Source organism: Rutidosis leptorrhynchoides, chromosome 6 (assembly GCF_046630445.1).
Source record: "Rutidosis leptorrhynchoides isolate AG116_Rl617_1_P2 chromosome 6, CSIRO_AGI_Rlap_v1, whole genome shotgun sequence".
Lineage (NCBI taxonomy): Eukaryota > Viridiplantae > Streptophyta > Magnoliopsida > Asterales > Asteraceae > Rutidosis > Rutidosis leptorrhynchoides.
In genome coordinates, this window is record NC_092338.1 from 221,951,824 (window position 1) to 221,972,689 (window position 20,866).

Sequence of the window (20,866 nt, forward strand, 5' to 3'; positions counted from 1 at the left end):
CAAAGCAAGGTATCGGTTGTGTATTAATGCAAAGAACGAAGGTGATTGCTTATGCGTCTAGACAATTGAAGATTCACGAGCAAAATTATACGACGCATGATTTGGAATTAGGCGCGGTTGTTTTTGCATTAAAGAATTGGAGGCACTACTTATATGGGGTCAAAAGTATTATATATACCGACCACAAAAGTCTTCAACGCATATTTAATCAGAAACAACTGAATATGAGGCAGCGTAGGTGGATTGAATTGTTGAATGATTATGACTTTGAGATTCGTTACCACCCAGGGAAGGCAAATGTGGTAGCCGATGCCTTGAGCAGGAAGGACAGAGAACCCATTCGAGTAAAATCTATGAATATAATGATTCATAATAACCTTACTACTCAAATAAAGGAGGCGCAACAAGGAGTTTTAAAAGAGGGAAATTTAAAGGATGAAATACCCAAAGGATCGGAGAAGCATCTTAATATTCGGGAAGACAGAACCCGGTACAGGGCTGAAAGGATTTGGGTACCAAAATTTGGAGATATGAGAGAAATGGTACTTAGAGAAGCTCATAAAACCAGATACTCAATACATCCTGGAACGGGGAAGATGTAGAAGGATCTCAAGAAACATTTTTGGTGGCCGGGTATGAAAGCCGATGTTGCTAAATACGTAGGAGAATGTTTGATGTGTTCTAAGGTCAAAGCTGAGCATCAGAAACCATCAGTTCTACTTCAACAACCCGAAATCCCAGAATGGAAATGGGAAAACATTACCATGGATTTCATCACTAAATTGCCAAGGACTGCAAGTGGTTTTGATACTATTTGGGTAATAGTTGATCGTCTCACCAAATCAGCACACTTCCTGCCAATAAGAGAAGATGACAAGATGGAGAAGTTAGCACGACTGTATTTGAAGGAAGTCATCTCCAGACATGGAATACCAATCTCTATTATCTCTGATAGGGATGGCAGATTTATTTCAAGATTCTGGCAGACATTACAGCAAGCATTAGGAACTCATCTAGACATGAGTACTGCCTATCATCCACAAATTGATGGGCAGAGTGAAAGGACGATACAAACGCTTGAAGACATGCTACGAGAATGTGTTATTGATTTCGAAAACAGTTGGGATCGACATCTACCGTTAGCAGAATTTTCCTACAACAACAGTTACCATTCAAGCATTGAGATGGCGCTGTTTGAAGCACTTTATGGTAGAAAGTGCAGGTCTCCAATTTGTTGGAGTGAAGTGGGGGATAGACAGATTACGGGTCCGGAGATTATACAAGAAACTACCGAGAAGATCATCCAAATTCAACAACGGTTGAAAACCGCCCAAAGTCGACAAAAGAGCTACGCTGACATTAAAAGAAAAGATATAGAATTTGAAATTGGAGAGATGGTCATGCTTAAAGTTGCACCTTGGAAAGGCGTTGTTCGATTTGGTAAACGAGGGAAATTAAATCCAAGGTATATTGGACCATTCAAGATTATTAATCGTGTCGGACCAGTAGCTTACCGACTTGAGTTACCTCAACAACTCGCGGCTGTACATAACACTTTCCACGTCTCGAATTTGAAGAAATGTTTTGCTAAAGAAGATCTCACTATTCCGTTAGATGAAATCCAAATCAACGAAAAACTCCAATTCATCGAAGAACCCGTTGAAATAATGGATCGTGAGGTTAAAAGACTTAAGCAAAACAAGATACCAATTGTTAAGGTTCTATGGAATGCTCGTAGAGGACCCGAGTTCACCTGGGAGCTTGAAGATCAGATGAAGAAGAAATACCCGCATCTATTTCCAGAAGATTCGTCAACACCTTCAACAGCTTAAAATTTCGGGACGAAATTTATTTAACGGGTAGGTACTGTAGTGACCCGAACTTTTCCATGTTTATATATATTAATTGAGATTGATATTTACATGTTTAAATGTTTCCAACATGTTAAGCAATCAAACTTGTTAAGACTTGATTAATTGAAATATGTTTCATATAGACAATTGACCACCCAAGTTGACCGGTGATTCACGAACGTTAAAACTTGTAAAAACTATATGATGACATATATATGGATATATATATAGTTAACATGAAACTATGATAAGTAAACATATCATTAAGTATATTAACAATAAACTACATATGTAAAAACAAGACTACTAACTTTATGATTTTTAAACGAGACATATATGTAACGATTATCGTTGTAAAGACATTTAATGTATATATATCATATTAAGAGATATTCATACATGATAATATCATGATAATATAATAATTTAAAATCTCATTTGATATTATAAACATTGGGTTAACAACATTTAACAAGATCGTTAACCTAAAGGTTTCAAAACAACACTTACATGTAACGACTAACGATGACTTAACGACTCAGTTAAAATGTATATACATGTAGTGTTTTAATATGTATTTATACACTTTTTAAAGACTTCAATACACTTATAAAAATACTTCTACTTAACAAAAATGCTTACAATTACATCCTCGTTCAGTTTCATCAACAATTCTACTCGTATGCACCCGTATTCGTACTCGTACAATACACAGCTTTTAGATGTATGTACTATTGGTATATACACTCCAATGATCAGCTCTTAGCAGCCCATGTGAGTCACCTAACACATTTGGGAACCATCATTTGGCAACTAGCATGAAATATCTCATAAAATTACAAAAATATGAGTAATCATTCATGACTTATTTACATGAAAACAAAATTACATATCCTTTATATCTAATCCATACACCAACGACCAAAAACACCTACAAACACTTTCATTCTTCAATTTTCTTCATCTAATTGATCTCTCTCAAGTTCTATCTTCAAGTTCTATCTTCAAGTTCTAAGTGTTCTTCATAAATTCTACAAGTTCTAGTTACATAAAATCAAGAATACTTTCAAGTTTGCTAGCTCACTTCCAATCTTGTAAGGTGATCATCCAACCTCAAGAAATCTTTGTTTCTTACAGTAGGTTATCATTCTAATACAAGGTAATAATCATATTCAAACTTTGGTTCAATTTCTATAACTATAACAATCTTATTTCAAGTGATGATCTTACTTGAACTTATTTTCGTGTCATAATTCTGCTTCAAGAACTTTGAGCCATCCAAGGATCCGTTGAAGCTAGATCCATTTTTATCTTTTCCAGTAGGTTTATCCAAGGAACTTAAGGTAGTAATGATGTTCATAACATCATTCGATTCATACATATAAAGCTATCTTATTCGAAGGTTTAAACTTGTAATCACTAGAACATAGTTTAGTTAATTCTAAACTTGTTCGCAAATAATAGTTAATCCTTATAACTTGACTTTTAAAATCAACTAAACACATGTTCTATATCTATATGATATGCTAACTTAATGATTTAAAACCTGGAAACACGAAAAACACCGTAAAACCTGATTTACGCCGTCGTAGTAACACTGCGGGCTGTTTTGGGTTAGTTAATTAAAAACTATGATAAACTTTGATTTAAAAGTTGTTATTCTGAGAAAATGATTTTTATTATGAACATGAAACTATATCCAAAAATTATGGTTAAACTCAAAGTGGAAGTATGTTTTCTAAAATGGTTATCTAGACGTCGTTCTTTCGACTGAAATGACTACCTTTACAAAAACGATTTGTAACTTATTTTTCTGACTATAAACCTATACTTTTTCTGTTTAGATTCATAAAATAGAGTTCAATATGAAACCATATCAATTTGATTCACTCAAAACGGATTTAAAATGAAGAAGTTATGGGTAAAACAAGATTGGATAATTTTTCTCATTTTAGCTACGTGAAAATTGGTAACAAATCTATTCCAACCATAACTTAATCAACTTGTATTTTATATTATGTAATCTTGAGATACCATAGACACGTATACAATTTTTTGACCTATCATGTCGACACATCTATATATATTTCGGAACAACCATAGACACTCTATATGTGAATGTTGGAGTTAGCTATACAGGGTTGAGGTTGATTCCAAAATATATATAGTTTGAGTTGTGATCAAAACTGAGATACGTATACACTGGGTCGTGGATTGATTCAAGATAATATTTATCGATTTATTTCTGTACATCTAACTGTGGACAACTAGTTGTAGGTTACTAACGAGGACAGCTGACTTAATAAACTTAAAACATCAAAATATATTAAAAGTGTTGTAAATATATTTCGAACATACTTTGATATATATGTATATATTGTTATAGGTTCGTGAATCAACAATGGCCAAGTCTTACTTCCCGACGAAGTAAAAATCTGTGAAAGTGAGTTATAGTCCCACTTTTAAAATCTAATATTTTTGGGATGAGAATACATGCAGGTTTTATAAATGATTTACAAAATAGACACAAGTACGTGAAACTACATTCTATGGTTGAATTATCGAAATCGAATATGCCCCTTTTTATTAAGTCTGGTAATCTAAGAATTAGGGAACAGACACCCTAATTGACGCGAATCCTAAATATAGATCTATTGGGCCTAACAAACCCCATCCAAAGTACCGGATGCTTTAGTACTTCGAAATTTATATCATATCCGAAGGGTGTCCCGGAATGATGGGGATATTCTTATATATGCATCTTGTTAATGTCGGTTACCAGGTGTTCACCATATGAATGATTTTTATCTCTATGTATGGGATGTGTATTGAAATATGAAATCTTGTGGTCTATTGTTACGATTTGATATATATAGGTTAAACCTATAACTCACCAACATTTTTGTTGACGTTTAAAGCATGTTTATTCTCAGGTGAATACTAAGAGCTTCCGCTGTTGCATACTAAAATAAGGACAAGATTTAGAGTCCATGTTTGTATGATATTGTATAAAAACTGCATTCAAGAAACTGATTTCGATGTAACATATTTGTATTGTAAACCATTATGTAATGGTCGTGTGTAAACAGGATATTTTAGATTATCATTATTTGATAATCTACGTAAAGTTTTTTTAAACCTTTATTTATGAAATAAAGGTTATGGTTTGTTTTAAAAATTAATGCAGTCTTTGAAAAACGTCTCATATAGAGGTCAAAACCTCGCAACGAAATCAATTAATATTGAACATTTTTAATCAATAAGATCGGGACATTTCACTAAGACAACTTTTGACATAAGCAAAACTTTTGACATGCAGAAACGGTCGAAGTCCAGACTCACTAATGCATCTAAACAACTATCAGTTAGACACACTAATGCAAGACCTGGTTCGCTAAGACAACCGCTCTGATACCACCTGTAATGACCCGTCCTAATCCATCTGGACGAATTCTTCAACAGTTGGTCCCATTCTGAGGTTCTGACTTCTATATGCCATGAACGACTCCATATAGTATGAGTAAATGCACAGCGGAAGATTTCTTTCATACCTGAGAATAAACATGCTTTCAAGTGTCAACCAAAAGGTTGGTGAGTTCATAAGTTTATCATAAAACAATAAAATTCATCATTTTGATAGACCACAAGATTTCCGTTTATAAATATATGTACACTCACAAGTGTGTAAAAGTATTCTATAAGCTGTAGGCACCCGGTAACAAGCTTTAACGTTCATATTTTACCCTCTGAAGTACACCAGATCAGGTCTGTTTAAAATAACCTCGAAGTACTAAAGCATCCCATAGTCAGGATGGGGTTTGTCAGGCCCAATAGATCTATCTTTAGGATTCGCACCTACCGTACATAGACAAGTAGTTTAATGTTACCAAGCTAAGGGTATATTTCTGGTTTAAACCCACGTAGAATTAGTTTTAGTACTTGTGCCTATTTCATAAAACATTTATAAAACAACGCATGTATTCTCAGCCCAAAAATATATATTGCAAAAGCAATTAAAAAGGGAGCAAATGAAACTCACCATACTGTATTTTGTAGTAAAAATACATATGACGTCATTTAACAAGTGTAGGGTTGACCTCGGATTCACGAACCTATATTAGTTATATATATTAATACCTATTTTGTAATCGGACAAATTTATATACATATATATTTATCAATGATGTCAATTTTATATTAATACATATATGTTTCAAAAATATATTCATTTTATGTATTTTAAATAAAATATAGTTATGTTTTATGTGTTAAGTATAGTTTTATATAACTAGTAGTTATTTGATAAAATAATATTAATAAATAATAAGTAAGAAGTTGTAACTTTTTATGATAATAATAATAATACTAATAATAATGATAATACTAATAAGTAAAATGTTATATGTTAATACCTATTTTAATAATAACAATATTAATAATAATGATAATAATAATGATAATAATAATAATAATAATAATAATAATAATAATAATAATAATAATAATAATAATAATAATAATAATAATAATAATAATAATAACACTAAGAGTAATAATAAAAATAAGTAAAACTACCTCAAGAAAAAGTTCCAAAAATAATGACTATGCTCGGGCTCGAACCCGCGATCTCTCACTACCCCAACACCACATCAAACCACCCTTCCACTTTTATTTTTCTGATTAGATTTGAAGACAAATTTTATTTAACCCATTTGGCTAATCTTTTTTAGCCCAACAGCAAAAAGGTTACGACCCAACAATACAACTCACACTCAGCCCAACTGAATAGAAGTATAGCAGTCCAACTACAGATTTACAAGCCCAGTTTAAATCCAAATCGTCACAGTAGGGATTTAAGGTCGACAAAAAAAAAATATAACCCTCGCTATCCAAATATTTTTACAGCTCACCATCTTCTTCCTTCTCATCATCTCGTTCACTAAACAAAAGCAACCCATCTGACTCGTAATAGTAAAATTTGCAGCTTCATAAGTCGACTGAAACAAGAGTGCAGCAACTTTGAACACAATCACTATCCGTCATCTTCAAGCTCACATCAATCATCATCATCTCTTAATCATTTACACAGAAGTAGAATAGAAACAGAAACGATACGCAGGTATCAACGAGTCATAATAGAATCGTATCCTTATCATCTTTTCTTCATCAGGATCGTATTATCATAATCATCGTTATCTTCTTCTATTATCAGCGAATAAACAGCTATATAGTAGCAGTAGGATGACAATATGTAGCTCAAGGGTGTTCGAATGGAAACAGAAATCAGAGGCTGCAACAAGCTGCAGATTGGTGATGCTTATAATTGGGTTTCGATGGTGTGATGTGTTTAGGGTTTTCTCTCGGTTTAATCAAGGTGAAAGGTGGTGGTGTTAAAGTAGGCGACGGTGGCGGTTGTGGTGATTTAGTGTGGTGATCATTGACGGTGGTGGTGGTTGAAGGGTGGCTCGATGGTGAATAATAAAGATAAGGTTGTAGCCGTAAGTAGAACAGATGGTGTTGATGGATGTTAGTATGGTGATAAGGTGATGGTTCTTCGATAGGTCGAAGGGTGGAGATCGATAGTGGCAGTGATGGAAGATATGTTCACGAAAATTATGAAGGTGGTGATGAACCGGTGGTGTGATTATTGATGATGGTTCCCGAAAAGAAAGCAAGAAGGAGAAGATAGAGAGGTAGTGAGAGGGATGGTTGTTCTTGATGGTGGTGGCGAGTAATGGTGGTCGTGGCAAGGTGGAGGCATACGATGGTTGTGAATGGCTAAATGATGTTGAAAGTGATGGTAAGCCAAGGTGGTAATGGTTGCCATGTTGGTTTGCAAGTTTTATGACTAAATGCATATATATGTGTATCACCCTCAATCTATATATAATTATATAAGTCACTGAAATCATAGTAATAATAATTAATAATAATAATATAACAATAATAATAATTACTAATATAATATTAATTCTTATTTCACAATCATAGAAATTTAGTACAGTGAAGTGGGCATGAATTCAATTTAAAAACAGTAAAATTCCACTAGTTGCCTGTGTTTGTATTTTATCTACCGACACTTTAGTAGGGATAGTATATCGAGTCCATTGCTAAACAGATAAACTATAAAAGTGTTCCTAAAAATCCCAAATTTTTAGATTAAATAAATTTAATTATTTCACTCATTAACTGTTTGAAACTGATCAAAAAGATTAGATAATTATTTATTTTCTGTTCCAATTTATATGTAGGGAGTACTAATATTTAAACTTAAAAATGTAAAAATATTTTTAACAAATCTAAAATCTTCGTAATCAATTTACAGCCCAACTTTTATCTTAATCTTTCATAAACTCGTATTAGATCTATATGAATATTAATGAAATGCCAACCGAGTATCCCAATTGTTTACTATTTAAGCTTGAAATCATTTATTTTTAATATAATCTCGTTCTATATATAAACAGTTTTAAATAGCAGTTTAACTACTAAAGTAAATATATTATATATTTTTAAACAATTAAATTTATTATAATTTTATATATTTACAAGAAATATTTATATACATATTTATATATATATATATATTAAATATATATGTAACCATTTACAAATAGTTGTTCGTGAATCGTCGGGAATGGTCGAATGTCAAATGAATATATAAAATAGTTCAAAATTTTTGAGACTCAACATAACAGACTTTGCTTATTATGTCAGAATTATGAAATCGTATCGTGAGTTCGGTTCAAAATTAGTCAAAAATTTTCGGGTCGTGACACTTGGCCTCATCATTGGTCATCAAATAATTTTGCCCCCGAGCCGTACCCGCCGCTTTCTCCAACTTCTTAACTTTATCACCCCGCAACTCAAGACATTCAGTCCTTCGGTGCCCTTACCTTTGACAATTGTAGCAAGTGAGCTTTGGTATTGAAGATGCGTTTGTACAATCACGAGCCATGTGTCCTTGTCGTACACAATTATACCATTTAGTTCCATAACCCCCGGACGCACCCTTCTTTACACTACCCACACTCTCACTCGTACCTTTATTTTTCTTGTTGGAATGACTAGTAGCTTCAAACTTCCTTTTGCCAAAAGTAAAGCCACTCTTTCTCAAAATGAGCAACTCAAAACCCTTGGCCATATCGAACAACACATCAAAAATTTTCATCGAGTTTATACTAATCTTCTCTTGATAGTTGTCGTTCAAGGTTCGATAGAAGTATTCCTTCAACATGTGATCATTACCGACATACTCCGGGCAAAATTGGGTCTTTGACAAGAAAGTGGACTTGAGAGTGTTCAAATCCATTGACCCTTGCCTTAGAGCACGTAACTCATCCTTAAGCCTAGAAAGATTGACCGAAGTTCGATACTCCTTAAAAAACTCCGTTTTGAATTCATCCCACGTGAATTCCATACATTGTTCTTCACCATAAAGCCGAATCTTTTCGTCCCACCACATCTTGGCATCACCCCTTAACATGCTACTACCATACCCCGTCTTCTTATCGAGAGGGCATTCACATGTACAAAAAGCCCCCTCCATATCGGAGATTCAACGATTGCTATTTAGTGGATCCCGTTCCCCCTCAAAAGTGGGAGGTTGAGCATCTTTGAAATTTTTGTAGTAAAAGTCTCGTCTTCCCACATTGTCTTCGTGAAGAACAACCTTTACTTGTTCCTTGACTAGATTGACTACTTGCTCGTCAATCGAATATAAGAACATCTTCTTAACGTCCTCCAAAAAGGCCGCATGACGTCTTTGCATAATGGCCTCAACTTTGGCCGTGAACTCGGCGTCCTCGCTCGTACTTTCGTCATTGGTGTCTTGTCCGTTTCTCATCTTCATTCTATAAAACGGAATAGATTAAAAAACGAGACAAAAAGACGTGACATAAATATACACATACACCTCACCGCCCCATCTTGCTCAACAATCGTCGTACATCGCTTGTTTGACACGATTTGCACCCGTAACAATCGTAGCTAGACATTATTACGCGAGCACATTGCATTAACTTGCTAGTACAACGTCTATCTCGCTTAATGATTGCAATTACAATACAAAACAAGTAGCGCAAGGTTAGTTCACATACACCTAGGCGCTTAACCAATCCCGGTCCGACCCGTCTCCTACAAGTCCCGCATAAAACGCATACACAATAAAGTCTAAGTCTAGGCACCTATATCTCAAGTCGCCTAAATCCCTTAGACCATGCTCTGATACCACTTGAAACAACCCAACCCGTATGCAACCCGACAATTTTTTTTTTTTTATAATAAACCATTAACACGCCATTTAAATGGTTACATAATGTAAACCGTTTCATACAACTCGTTTAAACAAAGGCCTTTAATCAAGTGTTTACAAGTTCGACCCATTAAATGATAGTTTTAAACCAAACAACGCCCGAACATGGTTTGGGGCTAAACTACCAAAAACACTAAGTCAACTTCCAAAAGCTTCATCTAGCAACCAACATGGGAATGTCTAATTCCCGGCAACCCCCTTACCCTTCTCCAAACTTGTACCTAAAAAAAGTAAACAACGAGAGGGGTAAGCTAACGCTTAGTGAGTGCAATAAGTATACACATGCATATATAATATACGTACTTGCAACCACCCACTCACATACCACAAACATGCTAGCAATATAATATTAGCATACAAACTCCAAGTATAAAGCTAATAACCTCCATTACCGCAACTAGCATAAACAATAGCATATATACACTACAATACATACACAGACTATATGGTTAACCATACACGCGTCATGGTGCTACCGACTCCATGGTTCACACCATACGTAATGCTATGACGCTACCGGCTCCTTGGTTTACGTTACTACGCATTTGATTCATACTCTTTTATAGTGCTACCGGCTCCTTGGTTCACACTTCGGTGTTACCGGCTCTGTGGTTCACACCTCATTTTATAGTACTACCGGCTCCATGGTTCACACTTTGATGTTACCGGCTCCGTGGTTCACATCGCAATACACGTACCATGATGTCACCAGCTTCGTGGTTCACATCATAGCACACTCACACACACTATGGCACTTCCGGCTCCGTGGATCATGTCATGGCATATAAATAAATATACTATATACATACATGCATAAATATCCCACTCACCTTAACGCCTAGGTGATGATTATGCAAATCCGCAAGCTTCAAGGTGAAGTACCTAATACATTAAGTACACATTCAATACACCAACTCGTTGGACTAAACACCAACAATTAACTCATGTGCATTTAATGACCCATTTACACCGAAACCCCCCAATTAGATCAAGACTCATCATAAATCACTAAAGGCTAGTGATTAAAGTCTCATAACACCAACTAACACAAACTTAGGGTATTTCATACCCATCTTACCCAACTAGGTCAACCATTACCCATTTGACCCATTTTAATATTTAGACTCACAATTTAGTCAAACTTAAACCCATTAACACCCTTTCACTAACTCACAAGTGTGTTAGTGATCTACAACACAATTAATACTTACAAAAACCAAATTACAAGACCAAACCCTAGATTACAAAACCTTAGGGTTTCCTTACATCAATTTAACCCAAGTTCACTCATTTAACCCCCAAATGGGTCTTACAGGTCCCAATTGAACAAACCCTAGCCATAAATCAAATTAAACTCAAAACACAGAGTTAAGACTTACCAACACTATCACAACGTAGCTAGAGACGTAGGGAACAACTTTGAAACTTGGACTCGGGTGAGATTTGGTCTCCTTCTCCCTCAAAGTGAGCTTTCTCACTCTAAAACTCAAGCTCTCTCTCTCTCTAAATTGAATGTGGGTAGATGAAGAAGTGTTTAATGAGGTTAGGATAACCCTTGCATCCGTTTTTAAGATCTAAAACCGTCTATAAGTGAAAAGACCAAAACACCCCCAAAAGATCCTATTAAAACAGGTCAAAATTGACAATTCAGCGTTGCTGTCGCGTTACGTGACCTATTGTCGCGTTTCGTGATGACTAACACGCGACAAACTGCTCCAAAACGCGATAAACAACTCACTTCCTGGGGTTTCATGTCGTCGCATCCCAACCAAGTGTGTCGCGTATCGTGATGAACCAGATCGCGACATAACACCTTTAAACGCGATGGTTTCCCAGTTTCACCCAACTCTAACATTTTTAAACTATCTACAACGATCACGATTAAGGTTAAACGTTAGAAAGGTTACATACGTACCTTGGAACATATATGAGGAAAAATGGGGTGTTACAACTCTCCCCCACTTGAATTGGAACGCGTCCTCGCGATCCAAGCCGCATGACAAGCCGGAAGATGAACCAAAACAAACTCTTCGGATTCCCACATAAACTCGGAACCCTTTTGATGTCGCCATTGAACCTTAAAAGTCCTCACCTCTTTGTTACGCAACATTTTAACCTTTTCATCAAGAATGGGTATCGGTTCTTCAACATACTCTAATTTGTTATTTAGAGCGATCTCATCCAACGGCACCCAATTCGAGTCATCCGCAAGACACTTAGGGAGATGGGAAACATGAAATGTGTTATGGATTCCCGCAAGCTCTTCGGGTAACTCTAGTCTATAAGCAACCTCACCAACACGAGTTAAAATTTTGAAAGGCCCAATAAACCGAGGAGCTAACTTTCCTCGTTTTCGAAACCGAATAATACCATTCCACGGCGAAACTTTAAGTATTACCATCTCACCTTCTTGGAACTTAATCGGTCACCTTCGTTTATCGGCATAAGATTTTTGTCTATCTTGCGCCGCCTTAAGTCGAGACCGAATCATCTCAATCCTACTATTCATCTCTAAAACCAAATTGGTACTCCCGATTTCCCTTTGTCCCACTTTACCCCTAACATATAGGAGTTCAACACCTACGCCCATAAAGTATCTCATACGGTGGCATTCCAATACTAGCATGATAGCTATTGTTGTACGAGAATTCCACCAAAGGTAAGTGCTCATCCCAACTACCACCGAAATCAATAACACACGCCCGTAACATATCCTCCAACATTTGATTCGTACGCTCGGTGTGACCGTCCGTTTGAGGATGATACGCCGTGCTCATCTTCAATTGAGTACCCATATCTTCATGAAACTTATTCCAAAACCAAGAAGTGAAATGAGTATCTCGATCCGAAACAATAGATATAGGAACCCCATGCCTTGATATCACCTCTTTGATAAACAACTTAGACAAAGTCTCCGACGATATCGTTTCTCGAATGGGAAGAAACAAGGCACTCTTCGTCAATCGATCAACTATCACCCAAATCGTATCAAATTGGGTTCTCGCCATCTTTGGTAACTTTGTAATGAAATCCATGGTAATGTGAAACAACTCGTCCATATTACTATAAACGCAGTACGTTCTCATTGGTCCCATAGCGAGGTGTTTAACCTCTATATGATACGTTTTAGAAAATATTGCATTCGTTTCATAAAAAGCACATCATTATTATACATAATGCATGTTTTAAACAAGTGGGCGATTATTTAAGAAATAATTCCCAAAATACATCGGTTTCCAAATACTACACAAGTGACGTAACAGTCGAATATAATACATGACAAATGTTTTATTGAATGCAACACTTCATTTAAACAAAAACATGAGACTCCATGCACAGCTTGCTCAGATGATGCAACATCGGAAGACTTTCTTAAGGACCTGAGAATAAACATGCTTAAACAGTCAACACAAAGGTTGGTGAGATATATAGGTTTAGCATCGATATAAATATAGACAACAAGATTTCATAGTTATAAATATATGTACACTCGCAAGTGTATAAAAGTATTCTATAAGTTGTTGAGCGCTTCGGTAACCATACTTAACCATTAATGTGGCATATTCCCTTTATTATGAAATCTTCCTACACTGTACCAAGTGTAGTAAAAACGAAGTACTATGCACCCGTTTATGATACTAGAGTGACTATCCCGGTTGGGGTGGTCAAACCCGATAGATCTATCAATAGGATTCGCGCTTAGATGTTCTTACAACATGTAAATATTAGTTACCAAGCTATTAGGGAAGATACGCAAGGTGGTACAACTCAACGTAGAATATATTTTAAGTACTTGTGTCCATGGCATAAAACATAAAATGCATGTATTCTCATCTCAAAATATTTTTAGAGTTTAAAGATGGGACTATATACTCACAGTAGTAAAAGTATATTAATAATAAGTTTTCAACTTATTAAAAATATGACCGTCGTCCTTGGATTCACGAACCTGTAACAATAATAACGATTCAGATAATAATACGACATATGAATAAAATAAAGCAAGTTCATAGAATACTTATATAATAATTTTTAACATTTTATGTTAGTAGTCCATTGTTAGTAGTCTTTTGTTAGTAGTCCAAAATAGTCCGAAAATTCCAACAGTCCAATAATCGGTATATATATATATATATATATATATATATATATATATAATCTTAGAATTACCCCATGACGTATTGTATACGTATTGTCTTTGCATCAACCCAGAGACGTATTGTATACGTATTGTCTTAGAATTAACTAAGACGTATTGTGTACGTATTGTCTTAGGATTTATCAAAACGTATTGTATACTTATTGTGTTAGGACGTACCAAGAATATTATTATACATATATACAATCACAGAATTAACCAAGATTATAATATTTTGTTATACTAATGATAACATGTCCAAATATATATATATATATATATATATATATATATATATATATATATATATATATATATATATATATATATATATATATATATATATATATATATATATATATATATATATATATATATATATATATAGGATATAGGAAAAGTAAACAAGGATATGGTTAATATAGTTTTTATAATATAAATTTCGTCCATACAACGTTAATTTTAGCAGATTTTGTTTTGCTCGCCAAATATTCATTACAACTCCGTTTAAAGTGAATCAAATTGTTATGGATTTCTTAAGAAGTAAATTTTACAAAACCTATTCGAAAAGTTCATCTCAAGTAGTAATTTTTAGAGCTTTACCCTCTTTTTGTGTCGGTGGACAGATTTGGAAAAATCCCGGCATCCACCCAATATATGATTTTTGATAAAATACTTAATGAGATATTTAATTATCATATTTTAAAGTTAAATATATATAAATCCATATATACACACAATAATTAAACAATTAAATCAAGTTATGACGTTCGTGAATCGTCGGAATAAAAGGGTGACCAAAAGCTTGTGTAAAACTCTTTCCGGAGGTTCAAGATTTATTAAAATTCATTGCTTATCAAGTCAGAATTATATAAAGATTAAGTTTAAATTTGGTCGGAAATTTCCGGGTCGTCACAGTACCTACCCGTTAAAGAAATTTCGTCCCGAAATTTGATCGAGGTCGTCATGGCTAACAATAAGAATGTTATTATGATGAATATAAGTTGATTTATAGGGTTTTATCATGATTGAGAAATATGAATAAAATAATTCGATTACTCGAAACGTATGAGTGAAGCTATCGTAAAAGAGTGAAATGAGAAAATAGGGATTCGTCTTATCTTTTGACATCATCACGGTTGATCTCCGGAATAAAGAAAATCTTTATAATCTATATAAGATTTGATTCTTCGGCGATTAAGGAAATTATGATCCTCTTCGATTTAATGCAATAATCTGTCTCGATTTCTCTGTCGGATATTTTACTATCAATCAACCTCCTACGTTTCCTTATTTCCACATCTCCCATCTTTTATACTTTCTTCCTTTCTTCGTACTTCTAAAACATTCGTCAATATGCTCCATCCAGTTTTAATTCTTGATATATTCTTGACTATCACATCTGTCATTCTTTTTTTTCATCTTCCACCAGAGGAATCCGTTAATTTCTACTATGCTCTTGGGTTTATAGTGTTCTTAGTTTTTCCGTGTCTTTATATTTCTATACGCATCGATATACACAGTTTGTAATTTCTGTGTGTCTTTGTGCTTATATTTTTCCTTATATTTTGGAGTTTCATGCTTTCGTCTTCTTTTCTCGACTTCAAGTCAAGCGAATAATGATCTAGAATTCATAGATATGAAATTCGGAATGAACATAGCTGATGCTCTAAGAGAGAAATTGTAATAGCACAATTTTACTTGTGAAATTACCAAAATCCAAAGGAAAAGATAGAAATTTCAATAGAATATGTTCTTGATATGTTTAGAGATTAGATTGAATGTAAGAGTCATGTAACATGGCACATGATGACATTATGGTCTGTGAATCATTACGTTCCATTTAGAAACTTAGCATGACTTACTGTAATATAATCACGTTGATCAAGTGTCATTATATTATACTAACTCATGCTTCAGTTCCTAACACTACTTCAAAACATTCATATTTTAAACTCAAAGTTTCCAGAATTTAGAAACTAAAATAGTTTCTTTTATGATGTAACATAGATAGCACGAAAAGATGAATTATTTCAGATAAGAATAGTTATGAAAATATCTTCAGAAATATGGAGGATATTTATAATGAAAGATATGATGATATCTTAGAATATCTAATATCAGAGGATGATGAAGAATATTGTTCATAAGGGTTTAGAGTAAGGAGCAAGGTATTCGCTAAAGACTTCAGCAGCCACTGAATCATTTGGATTCTTTGAATGCAGATTTAGTCCTTGTGATTTGTCCATGGCCTCCTTCAGGGTTTGCTCAATCTGTTTTCCAGTTCCAAACCTTCTCTTTTTCTGTGCTTTGCTAACACAATATTTTTTATCATCAACTTTTGACTGTTACGGTTGTCTACAGTTTCTTCTACTTCATTCAGCTTTTTCAAAACTTCATAGTACTGATTCGTAGGCTGAAGTGCTATTCCGGATTTTAGAATTATAATTCTAAGGGATAACGTTATATGTATATGTGAGATTCAAGAATAATTATTGATGCTTCCTGGGGTTTGGTATGACAATTATTGTTACAAGATGTAGATGGGTACATGATAAGGTTTTATATTGATCTTTCAGAGAGATTTAAGTCAAAGAGCAATAAAGTTGCTGGTAAGCTTACTACTAATGTGGTGGAATATAAAAGTTTCCCCAGTAACGATGGCAAAAAGACAACGTATATATCAAGGTTATAATAAGGCTACTCCGGATGAAAAGTCGAAGTTATCTTTTTGGAGCTGTGACAAAATTCACTATTTTGAAAAGGGATTGTAAAGTTATTTTGGGTAATAATAATGCTAAAGGATCTGACACAGATACGTGTTGAACTTAGGTTCAAGTGTCCTCCGAATGCATATCTATATGCATATATTCTTCGTATGTATCGTGTGATTGGTTCATTCTTTAGATTGTTCCTTAGTTGAGATGTTTTCAAGAATTTTAAAGGGTTTAGACGCAGGTTGTCATCGTCAATATCCGTATAATGAATTCATCGTGAATCTTGAATGATACGAATATCTTTATGAGTCCTGTGAATGAAAGTGATGTTCTAGTATAGTTTGAATTTAAAGTATGATTTTGAAGGATGTAGGAATTTAAGATTGATGGCACTTCTTAAATCTTGACTTGAATTTTGATCTGTCAAAATCAGAATATGTAATTGAATTGGTATGGAAAATGGTTGTCATGAATTTTGTGAAATGATGTATATTGCTATGAAAGGATAGAGTATAATTAAATATTGTCTAAACATCATTGAAAATGTACAGTGTAACATATTAATGTGAACTTAAGTATTTCTCGGGTATTACCTACCCGTTAAAATAAAATTTCACAAGTAATATTTCGTACAAAAGAATTTTTATTACAGTCTTTATGAAAATATATGTATGTATATTTTCTTCAGATATAATATGGATTTAATGAGTTAATATTATATTAATCTCATTTGGTTTACGTTTGGAACTAGAAATGAATAATCCCTAAAACTTTAGAGTTTACATAATCGCCGCGGAATATTTCTTCAACGTAAATGAAATAATGAATTAATACTTCATCACTCATTATTGTTGGTATCCCTCAGTGTCTGCGGTGCGTATGATGTTGATGCTTGTAATGCGGCTTGCGATGTTGAGGCTTGTGATGTTGTTGGTACTGCTGCTGCTGGTGCTGGTAGTGGTTTGATGTGAGTATAGATGATGAGAATTTGTTTTGTTTTGTATTGTGAAAGAAGATTTTTAAAGTTTCTTGAATAAAAAGAGAGGTCAAGAGCTTTATAAAGGGAATGAAATGATGTAGGATGCACTTGCTAATGAAGTTTTGCTTTTCATGACAGTAAATTTTTATTTTTTTTACTAAATAATTCACCATGCAAGATACGGAGTAAAGGTCGGATAGCCTCAATAATATTAGTAATATTATACTCGTTGCGGTATATCCTGGAAAGGAGAGAGAAAACGGTGTTACGAACGGGTTCGCCGGTAAGTGCCTCATGTTCTCCACCGAGAGGCGAATTAGATTCATGAAACAGATCGCCTTCTTATTGTCTAAATTGATTAATTCGTCCACGAACCCACCCCTAATTCATCCAGAAGAGGTGATGACTAATTGGTTGGTTCATTACGGTTAGACTGCTCTCGGAGCTTAAATGAAATTCCATATCGGAATAGCTTTTAGAATCCGATGAACTCGAGCTTTGTGAAGAATCCGCCTTACACGTTTAGAGGAATGTTTGTTGATATGAAAAAGATTTAGGACTTAGATTGATATTCTTAATACATAATTTACATATGTATATTTAATACCAAAATCGAATAAGTTACAAAGGAATTTACGGAAGATGCCAGGCAAAGTCTACCGTGATAGATATGATAAGATATGAATATGTGTCTATACACTACCTATGCAATAATTGTAGTAAGACGCATCTAGACTTAAGATGATAAACAGGTAATTTTCGACAAGAATGATAAGCAAAACTTTTAATATGAAGATAAGGTCGAAGTCCAGACTCACTAAAGCATCCTAACAACTATCAGTTAGACACACTAATGCATGACCTGGTTCGCTAAGACCACCGCTCTGATACCAACTGAAATGACCCGTCCATATTACTATAAACGCAGTACGTTCTCATTGGTCCCATAGCGAGGTATTTGACCTCTATATGATACGTTTTAGAAAATATTGCATTCGTTTCATAAAAAGCACATCATTATTATACATAATGCATGTTTTAAACAAGTGGTGATTATTTAAGAAATAATCCCCAAAATACATCGGTTTTCAAATACTACACAAGTGACATAGCAGTCGAATATAATACATGACGAAGGTTTTATTGAATGCAACACTTCATTTAAACAAAAACATGAGACTCTATGCACAGCTTGCTCAGATGATGCAACAGCGAAAGACTTTCTTAAGGACCTGAGAATAAACATGCTTAAACAGTCAACACAAAGGTTGGTGAGATATATAGGTTTAGCATCGATATAAATATAGATTACAAGATTTCATAATTATAAATATATATGTACACTCGCAAGTGTATAAAAGTATTCTATAAGTTGTTGAGCGCTTCGGTAACCATACTTAACCATTAATGTGGCATATTCCCTTTATTATGAAATCTCCCTACACTGTACCAAGTGTAGTAAAAATGAAGTACTATGCAACTGTTTACGATACTAGAGCAACTAGCCCAGTTGGGGTTGTCAAACCCGATAGATTTATCAATAGGATTCGCGCTTACATGTTCTTATAACATGTAAATATTAGTTACCAAGCTATTAGGGAAGATATGCAAGGTGGTACAACTCAACGTAAAATATATTTTAAGTACTTGTGTCCTTGGCGTAAAACATAAAATGCATGTATTCTCATCCCAAAATATTTTTAGAGTTTAAAAATGGAACTTGATGTTTTAGCAGAGAGGTATAAAATAGCTATTAAATTTAGCAGAAAATACTATTAAATACGATACAATTTTACACAAGATATTTATTTTATTTAGAGAATGGATATACTTAAACCTTGCTACAACACTTATAGGCAGTGTACCTAATCGTAGAGTAGTGTAGTTTTTAGTAAGTCCGGTTCGTTCCACAGGGAGCTCTTTAAACAAAGCTTAACGCTATATTAGTTTACTTTTATAAAAATACAAATATATATATAAGTAATATATTATTATAAAGGGGGGTTTTACCGTTTAATGACCGGTTTGTCGATTTTAAAACTTTAGTCGCAATTAAAACCAAATGTAAAATAATATAAATACAAGACTTAAATTTAAGCGTAAAGTAAATAACGATAATGAAATTGCGAATAATAAAAGTGCGATAAAATAAACTTGCGATAATTAAAAAGTACGATAATTAAAAGTGCAATTAAATAAAATAACAATAAAAATGCGATAATTAGAAGTGCAATTAAATATAAAATAAAGGAAATTAAATATGAAATAAAAGAATTATGCTTATTTAAACTTCCGTAATCATGATGTTTGACGTGTTGATTTTAGTTTTATGCCCATGGGTTAATTGTCCTTTGTCCTGGATTATTTAATATGTCCGTCTGGTTTTTGTCCATAACAGTCCATCAGTCATAAATATAAAGTGCGAGTGTCCTCGTCAAATTATCCTTATACCCGAAGTTAAATATTCCAACTAATTGGGGACTTAAACTGTAACAAGATTTTAATACTTTGTTTAATAATTACACCAGGATGTCGACTAGGTGTAATCCAAGGTTTTAATATTTTGTTATCAATTATACCAAGTGTCCTTGTACATAATTTCACCCCTGTTTTAATTATTCTAGTGACTATTAATCCATTCCCGTGTCCGGTTAAATGAACGATTATTCATACATATAAATACCCCGCCCATCGTGTCCGATCGAGTGTATATGGTAATTTATAGGGACGCCCAATTATAAATCTTTATATTAACATTAACAAACTATCATTCAGTTAAACCAATATAAAGCCCATTAATAGCCCATAGTCTAATTTCCACAAGTGTCGTTCTTTTGTCCAAACCCCAATTATGGTACAAAGCCC